Source organism: Rattus norvegicus, chromosome 11 (genome assembly GCF_036323735.1).
Source record: "Rattus norvegicus strain BN/NHsdMcwi chromosome 11, GRCr8, whole genome shotgun sequence".
NCBI lineage: Eukaryota > Metazoa > Chordata > Mammalia > Rodentia > Muridae > Rattus > Rattus norvegicus.
Window position 1 is genome coordinate 5,025,110 of NC_086029.1, and position 8,711 is coordinate 5,033,820.

The 8,711-nt window shown below is 44.2% G+C and overlaps 1 pseudogene; it reads left to right on the top strand.

The window, feature by feature from the left end:
- Positions 1–2,549: 2,549 nt before the first annotated feature.
- Positions 2,550–3,777, top strand: LOC134481122 (Y-linked testis-specific protein 1-like; annotated as a pseudogene).
- Positions 3,778–8,711: the final 4,934 nt, after the last annotated feature.

An 8,711-nucleotide genomic window follows, 5' to 3' on the forward strand; every position in this document is an offset into this window, starting at 1 on the left:
TGTGTATGTTTGTGTGTGTGTTTGTGTGTGCATGTGTGTGTGTGTATGTATGTGTGTGTGTTTGTGTGTTTGTATATGTATGAGTGTTTCTGTGTGTGTGTGTGTGTGTGTGTGTGTGTTTGTGTGTGTGTGTGTCTGCTTTCCAGGCTTAAAAAAAATCCCCAAGTCTGTAAATCTCAGCAGGTGCCTAGAGAAGGAAGATGAAGGGGAGAAAAGGGGGGAAAATCATGTCATTTGAGTTAACCCCACATTGTTGTCAGCCACATAGTGGACAACAGTCACATAATGGCAGAGGAGTCATAAGAGCAGAGAGAGAGGAAAACTCAAAGCGTGAAGGAAAATATGCTTAAAACTACGATAGAAGGGAGACAAAGAAGACGGTGCACTTAGAAAAGTGGACAGATTTTAAAAAGCTTGCATAAGTTGTTAAGCTCTAAGTACATTTAAAAAATTATAATGTTAAAGTGGAAGGGAATTACTGGGAAGAGGGAAGGGAGGGTCAGAGTGTGGTGGGGACAGGGGAGGGATCTGAAAAGAATCCTTTTGAAGATCTGAAGAACTATGTGACAGAAACAATTAAAGTGCCGTGTAATTTACAGGTAAATTCCACACTTACCTGCATCCAGTATTCTGTCTACCCATATTTCAAAAACAAAATTACGTCATCTATTTCATCCTGTTTTGCTGCATTTGATCTAATGAATTCCGTGTATCCAGAAGTGCTGGTAAATTTTAAAGACATTTAATATATGACTGGTCGATATCGGGTTTGTCATCAGTTTATCCCTACTTTGGAAGAAGGTCCAGGAGCTAATTTTTACTCCCTCTTTGCAAAGAATCCATAATTCATGATTGCCCTTGACTTCAATGCAAGGTATTTAATCCTGGAAATTCCAGCTTTGTGTGAATAAAAATGGCCCTCCTCTAATTGTGGGTTTTGATAAAGCTAATTTTGGTGTGCTATCCAGTGGGCTGCCTCAGAGAGAAAGGCTACCAATATTTCTGATACGGAGAATGGCTTAAAGATAACCACAGGAAAGATAGGAGCTGGGAAAATAACCACCAAGGATGTTGGTGACTCAGAATCCAAAGACCATTTCAAGAAAAAAAAATGCATGAAAAAAGCTACATGGGGAGATTGTGACTACAGTTATCAAAATATTTAGGTGGGGACTTTATTTTGGGTCTCCACGAGGCTACATGAGATGCTAAAACCTAGATGCTGGAAGTTTCTAAGCGTTACTAGGGAAGGAAGTGGCCTGAGAGCGCTTCTATGACGTAAGCAGAGCCTGGATGATGTCACAGAGAGAAGGGCGGAGGTTGCGCTTCTCTTCCACTTGGGGCCCTAGACTCCCTTGAAGGTGGGTTCATTATCTTCCCAGTGGTGTGTGAAAGAAAGTTCAGCTCCTGAACCCCCCAATTGTTCAACCGGCTTTTGGTGCCTGACCGGTTTCCGAAGAGAGAATCTGGACGACTAAAACATTTTCTTTCAGTAAACACGTTTATGAACATAACTGGGACTCTTGTAGCCCAGAAAGCTAAAAGTTTTCCCTCGTACAGCGAGTAACGGTATGTTCTGATGTCTTCCACGTTTGAGAGCTAGGCTCATGGTCTAGTCTAGTCAGTCTCCGGAGTTTATTATCCTTTGCTAACAATATCTAGTTCATAATTCTATGAAAATGCCAAAGATCTTTTCTGTGCCTGTGCATTTTAGGAGATAATATTTCTTTGTTCTTTTTGTTGCTTTTTTTTTTCGGAGCTGAGGACCGAACCCAGGGACTTGTGCTTGCTAGGCAAGTGCTCTACCACTAAATCCCAACCCCATTAGATATTAATACTAAATGGCTGTTGTTGCCTAGGCAAAAGTCCCTTCATGTGGTCGAAGATTCAACAGCTTTATGGAATAAACCTGGGGCTGGGTCTGGATGCACAATACAGAAAGCCAGTGGACTGGTGCTGTGTCTCTGGGTAGACACTTGTGGATGTTGCCACATAGTTCATAGTTAGAGGGTAGAAGAGGGGTGTGGCCACCCTTCTGGCTCCTTTGCTATCCTATCTCTGTTCTGCTTGCTTAAAGTGGGGGGACAAGGAAACTTAATACCACAGTTACCTAGCCATTCAAGGAGAGGTTCCTCAGCAGAGGCAAAGTGCCACGGGCTGAAGAAATGTGTCTGAATATGTTATTCTGAGCTGTAGAGAACCATTTTTTCATTTCTCTTTGAACTTTTGATTTTGATTTTTGAGACAGTGTTTTCCTGTGGGTAGCTTTTGCTAACCTGGAACTAACTCTGTAGACCAGGCTGACCTTGATCTCACAGAGGTCCTCCTCCCTCTGCCTTTTGAGTGCTGGAATTAAAGGTGTGCTCCACCATTGCCCAGCCCTCCTATGAACTTCTGATTACGACAGAATTAGATTCACATTCTCAAACCTGAATATCATGGCCTTCCTCACCTGCTCCAAAGTTCTCTTAAACCAGAGCCTTGGTCCAGTGCCCTCCCCCCCCTCCCCACCCCCATTGTTCTTTCAGGAATTCATATGATAGAGGGAACAGCATTTTGTCTGCTTTAAGAAGGCAAGCTCTTCAAACCCAGGCCATGGGCAAGTATGAAGCCTGAGCACAGAACGTTAGAAACAAGACAGTTTACCATGATGCCGTGGCCTACCACACTCGGTCTACAGAGATGAAGAAGAGGATGTCTCTGAGGAGGATGAGCACACCATCCAACCAGAAGCAGAGGAGGAGGTGGCCTTCTCCCAAGGCCCTGGGGAATAAGGTGGGCTGCAGAATTTCCCATTGATGGAAGGAAGGTGATGAGCCTCTCACACAATGGAAGGCCATCGTTCTAGATCAACTGCCAACAAATCCCTCTCTCTATCTGGTCAAGTATGACGGAATTGACTGTGTCTATGGCCTGGCACTTCACAGCGATGAGAGGATTTTAAAGCTTAAGATCTTGCCTCACAAAGTACTGTTTCCTCAAGTGAAAGATGCCCATCACGCAAGTGCCATGGTTGGCCGAGCTGTGGAGCATAAATTTGAGGGCATACATGGCTCTAAGGACAACTGGAGTGCGGTGGTCTTAGCCCATGTGCCGATCATGAAGGACTGGTTTTCCATCACCTACGAGAAAGATCCAGTCCTATACATCTACCAGCTCCTGGATGATTACAGAGAAGGTAACTTCCGTATCATTCCAGAGACTCCTCCAGCAGAGGTGAAGTCAGACGTTGACAGCAACATCTTAACAGGTCAATGTATGCAGTACACCAGAAGTTACGGGTCCAAAAAGATTGGCAAATTCATTTACCAAGTTCTAGCCAAGTCTTCCATATACTTCATCAAGTTTGTTGGCAATGTCCACATCTAAGTCTATAATCTGGTGGAAAAGATCGGTTAAGGGGAAATTCACAAAGTGTGGGGGACATAGATCTGTAATTTATAGGATTGGGGGAAAAATGTTTTTATGTGTTTTAGATACACAAGGGCGTTTGACAACCCCAGTATCTTTTCCAGTGGAATTTGTTTTTGCTCTAAAAATTAAGATGTGCGATGTGACGTGTTGTATGTGAACACTTTGGTGGAGGAGATGGACTGTGGTGGATGGAACATGGAGAAGAAGCCTGAAAGGTCAAGGCTGTGAACAGCAAGTCTAATGTCACGTAGGCTAAAACAAACAGGACTGAGCTGGTCTGGTCTTTAGGGAGAGAAAAGAACTGGAGATGAGGCTTAGAGGAGCAGGGATGGCACGGAAAAAAAAAGATGGATGTTTAAGAAACAGTGGAGAGCGACCAGAAATAGATAGACTCTCTGAGGTGAAGTTTGATGGAGAAACAGACTGTTGGGGAAAGAGTGGCAGGGAACAGGGAGGTGGTCTTGGAACTCACGGGGAAACCCAATAAACTGATCCAAGCAGACTGAGAATCAGAGAAGGTCGGGGATTGTTTGACTAACGAAACCTAATGAAACCTGTTTCTCATCTGAAGATGTATTATTTTTAATAATGTGGGTGGGGGCAGGGCATGAACACAGGAGACCACAGAGACAAGAATAGTCAGGTCCCCTGGAGCTGGAATTAAAGGTGGTTGGTGGCCATTGGACATGAGTTCAAAGAACAAATCCACGTCCTCTTTGAAAGCAGACGAGCTCTTGATCCATTGGTCATCTCTCCAGGCCCATAAAGTCATCTTTTTAAATACATGCAACCTTCACATGCAGAGAAGAGACCAGGATGAGGGTTAGAAAGATCAAATTGATGGGGATGTGGAAGAAAGACTAAAGAACTCATGAGGGAGTAGAGGACACTGAGGGACGAAGGAATTCTAATATGGAGTTCTCATAAAGTGAAGCAGGAGACCAGGAAGAACAGAAAGGGTCTAGAATGAGTTGAACTTGGGCCGCATCCATATTGGTCTCTTTGTTTCCTTAAAGAACAGCCAACCATCACTACAGAAGGTGGATGTGAGGGGGAGGCTTCCCCGGAGGACATTTTAACGAGGATAACTCAAGAGTAGTGAATGCCAAACTAAGTTTATATCTATCGATTGCTGAAAGTATCATAAAGCCCATTATTTTGTACGATCAGTAAAAAGTAATTTAAAAGGGAAGATGAGGATGCCGTGAGCTTCAGTCAGGTGTTACGTGGATCCTGTGTTTAGCTTCCCTGAGCACGTTAGACTCTGTTGCATCCTGTAATATTTTTTGAGGTCTCTTCTCAATGCCCCTAGATGACCACAAAGAGCTCCTGCACTGGCTTGTCTTGCCTGGCTCTCCTTCGACTGGATGGCTTCTTACACACCTGTGGGCCCTGTTACCCTATCTAGCCCCAGGAAGTTCCCGTCTTTTACTCACATGTAAGCTTATCCTCAGAAAACTCTTGATGGTGCCTCCAGTGCAGAGGTGCTGAGCTCTTTCGTATGCCATTTGCCGTGACTTTAAAATGCTTTGCAGTTCCTGGCCATGTAGCTCTCTCCTCCTGAGAAGTCTCTGTGCACCCCATGGGGTCTCTCTGAGCCACATCTACACTCCAAGAGTTTCTTTGGAGACAACCTTATCATGGACTCATTCATTGCTGTTTCTTCTCTCAAGAGTAAATTTCTCACTGCAGAACTTGAAAATACTTTCTATCATTGATTAATTCTGCTATTTGGGGGTTTTTATACTGGCTGGTTGTCTGACGGTTTCATTGCTGCGAAAAGACACCATGACCAAGGCAACTTATAAGGGACAACATTTTTTTGGGGATTTTTTTTTTTTTTTTTTTTGGAGCTGGGGACCGAACCCAGGGCCTTGCCCTTCCTAAGCAAGTGCTCTACCACTGAGTTAAATCCCCAACCCCAAGTGACAACATTTAATTAGGACAGGCTTTCAGGTTCAGAAGTTCAGTATATTTTCATCAAGGCAGGAAGCATGGAAGCGTCTAGACAGACATGGTATTGGAGAAGAAGCATATCACCCCCACAGTGATATGCTGCCTCTAACAAGGCCACACCTAGTCCAACAATGACACACCTCCTACTTGTGCCACACATTCCATGGGACAATCACATGCTAACCACCGCCCTGATTTTATGGCAACGTGACACAAGCTAGAGTCATCAGAGAAGAGGGTGCCTCAGTTGAGAACATGCGTCCATAAGATCCAGCCTGAGGGCATTTTCTTAGTGATTGGTGGGGGAGGGCCCAGCCCACTGTGAGCGGCAACATTCCTAGGGTGGTGGTCCTGGGTTCTATAAGAAAGCAAGCTCAGCAAGACATGAGGAGCAAGAAGGTAAGCAGTGCCATTCCATAGCCTCTGCCTCAGTTTCTGCCTCCAGGATCCTGTCCTGTTTGAGTTCCTGTCCCAACTTCCTTTGGTGATGAGCAGCAATGTAGAAGTGTAAGCTGAATAAACCATTTCCTCCCTAACTTGCTCTTTGTTCACGATGTTTCCTTAACAATAGGAACCCCAAGTAAGACAATTTCTTATAGAAACAGTGTGTCTAGTAGAGCCACAGACACTTACCTCATAACCACAAATAGAGACGTATAGACGCTTTGATTTAATTTAAAGGTAAGACTTGCTCATGTACTGACCTGTGACTTTCTAGTTTGCTTCCTTCTCGTCCTGATGAATGCCATGATCAAAACTAACTTGGGGAGGAAAGGGTTATTACCTTACAGGTTACAGACCATCAGTTAGGGAAACCAGAACGGGAGCTTGAAGCGGTAACAAGGAGCTCTGCTTGTTGTCCTGCTCCCTGTCTCAGTCATTGTTCTGTTGCTGTGAAGAGACACCATGGTCAAGGAACTACTATAATGAAAGCATGTAGTTGGAGGATAACTTACAGTTTCAGACGTCTGGTCCATCATCATGGCAGGGAGCATAACACGGGAGCAATAGAGAGCTACTGCTCTGTAAGCAGAGAGAGAGAGAGAGAGAGAGAGAGAGAGAGAGAGAGAGAGAGAGAGAGAGACAGAGAGACAGAGAGAGACAGAGAGAGAGAGACAGAAAGAGACAGAGAGAGACAGAGAGAGAGAAAGAGAGAGAGACAGAGAGAAAGAGACAGAGACAGAGAGAGAGAGAAAGAGAGAGAGACAGAGAGAGAGGGAGGGGGAGAGAGAGGAAGGGAGGGAGGGAAGGAGAGAGAGACAGAGAGAGAAAGAGAGACAGAGAGAGAAAGAGGGACAGAGAGAGAGAAAGAGAGAGAGAGGGAGGGAGGGAGAGTGAGAGAGGGAGGGAGGGAAGGGGTGAGGGAAAGAGAGAGAGAGAGAGAGAGAGAGAGAGAGAAAGAGAGAGAGAAACTCTGGCAAAGCATGGGGCTCTAGAAAACTCAAATGCCACCATTGTCGACACCCCCACTACCTCCAATGAGGCCCACCTCTTAATCCTTCTAATCCTGGAAAATACTGTCATTCCCTGTTAATTAAATATTCAAATATATGACTGGGGGAACCTTTCTTATTCAAACCGCCACACTCCCCATGGCTGCTCCATTACTATTTCTTACAGCCTAAAAGGCTATTCTTTTTACACATGACTACTGATGAACTTGCCCACAATGGTGGGCCCTCCCACAACAATCATTAATCAAGAAAATGTTCCATAGACTTGCCCAAAGACTAATCTAATGGAGGCAGTTCTTGAATTGTTCTCTCTTCTCAGTTGACTCCAGATTGTCAAATTGGGGGAAAAAAAGAGGGAGAGAGAGAGAGAGAGAGAGAGAGAGAGAGAGAGAGAGAGAGAGAGAGACCCAGAACCATAATGTTTTTCTTACTCCATGTTACATCCTCACCACCAGCCACTCTCTTCTCTCAGTGTACAGACCCACTTCCCTGTATGGCAGAACTAAAGAGTAACTACTGTCATAAACATGAATACTCGAGGATATAGGACAAGAAATGAATACATTCTACTGCTGCCAGCACCAAACAAAAGCATTTTACTGTGTGCTGCACTTACTGGGAGACTGTCAGTCACTGGTCATTTCATGGGTCACAGTAGACCACAGAACCAAAAAGTCACAACCTACATATCATCTCCTCTCAGCGGGAGACATAGCCCTTTCTCAAACCCCATGAATCTATCTGTAGGCTTAGATTTTTTCAAAACCTGCTTTATTTAGGGTTCTTAAACCTTCTAGCCCACCAACCAGAAGTAGCAGAGAGAGAAAGTTGATAGGAAAAGGGAGAGAGTTGTGGACCTATTTAGAAGTAAGTCTTTGGGGTAACTTCAATCTTCATGGTGCAGTACGATCCAATAGCAAATGCAAAACATGAATCAGTAGCAGTGCCTTGATCTTGCAGAGACCACAAGGCTCTAACAAACCAACAAGAAGCAGCAGAAGCAGCCAGAAGCAACCCGAATAGCACAGGTTCTTTTGTGCATTTCTCATTACGGAACGAAGACCAGCAAAGACCATCGAAATATTGCAAGGTGTAGCATTGTAAAGATGTCCTCTCCCTCTCTGTGGGATTACATTTATGTTCTCCATAAACATCCTGTCCACCTTCAAGCGTGTGCTCCAGCTAAATATCACATGCCTTCTCATGTGTCTGCTTCAGCAAAACATTCTCTCCTAACATAGCTTCTGGGAAAACATCCTGTGACACAAGTGAGTTTCCAAAGAAACCAAAATTCTTCCACTTCATCTAGTCTTATCTCACACTCGGCAGTGACAGCACAAAACGTATAATGGCCATCTTGCAAGGGTCCTAGGCCTCAGCTCCATCATCCGCTGGAGCTTCTGCAATTGCACTCCATGAAACTCAGCCCCTTTTGTGAGCACAACCTTCAGTTATCCCCGTAAACATTGTGCTCTCTCCATCTTTGCTCTCAGCCAATAGCTGTCCAACTTCCAGCCAACTCAGCTGTGACCAGAAAAACCCTCATCAAGAAAGTCAATGAATTTGACTTGATTTTTTTTTCCCTGACAGAACGGAGTGTTCTCCCTGCAAGGTTACCCTGGTGTCTGAGTCATCTGTAATAAAACCCACTACTATTATGATCAAAGTCACAGGAACTATGACAAATAGCAAATCACAGGACAAGCATCACAGTTGGCCAAGCCTTTTCTGCAGCCTTATTAAAGTATAATTTACTTTCTTAAAAAATCCATTTATTTTAAGTGTGTAATTTAATGATTTTACAGCAAAATTTATGGCTTCCTTCGCTTTTTTAATACTCATTTCCCACTAGTTCATACGATACCACAGTCTATTAAAAACACAGAA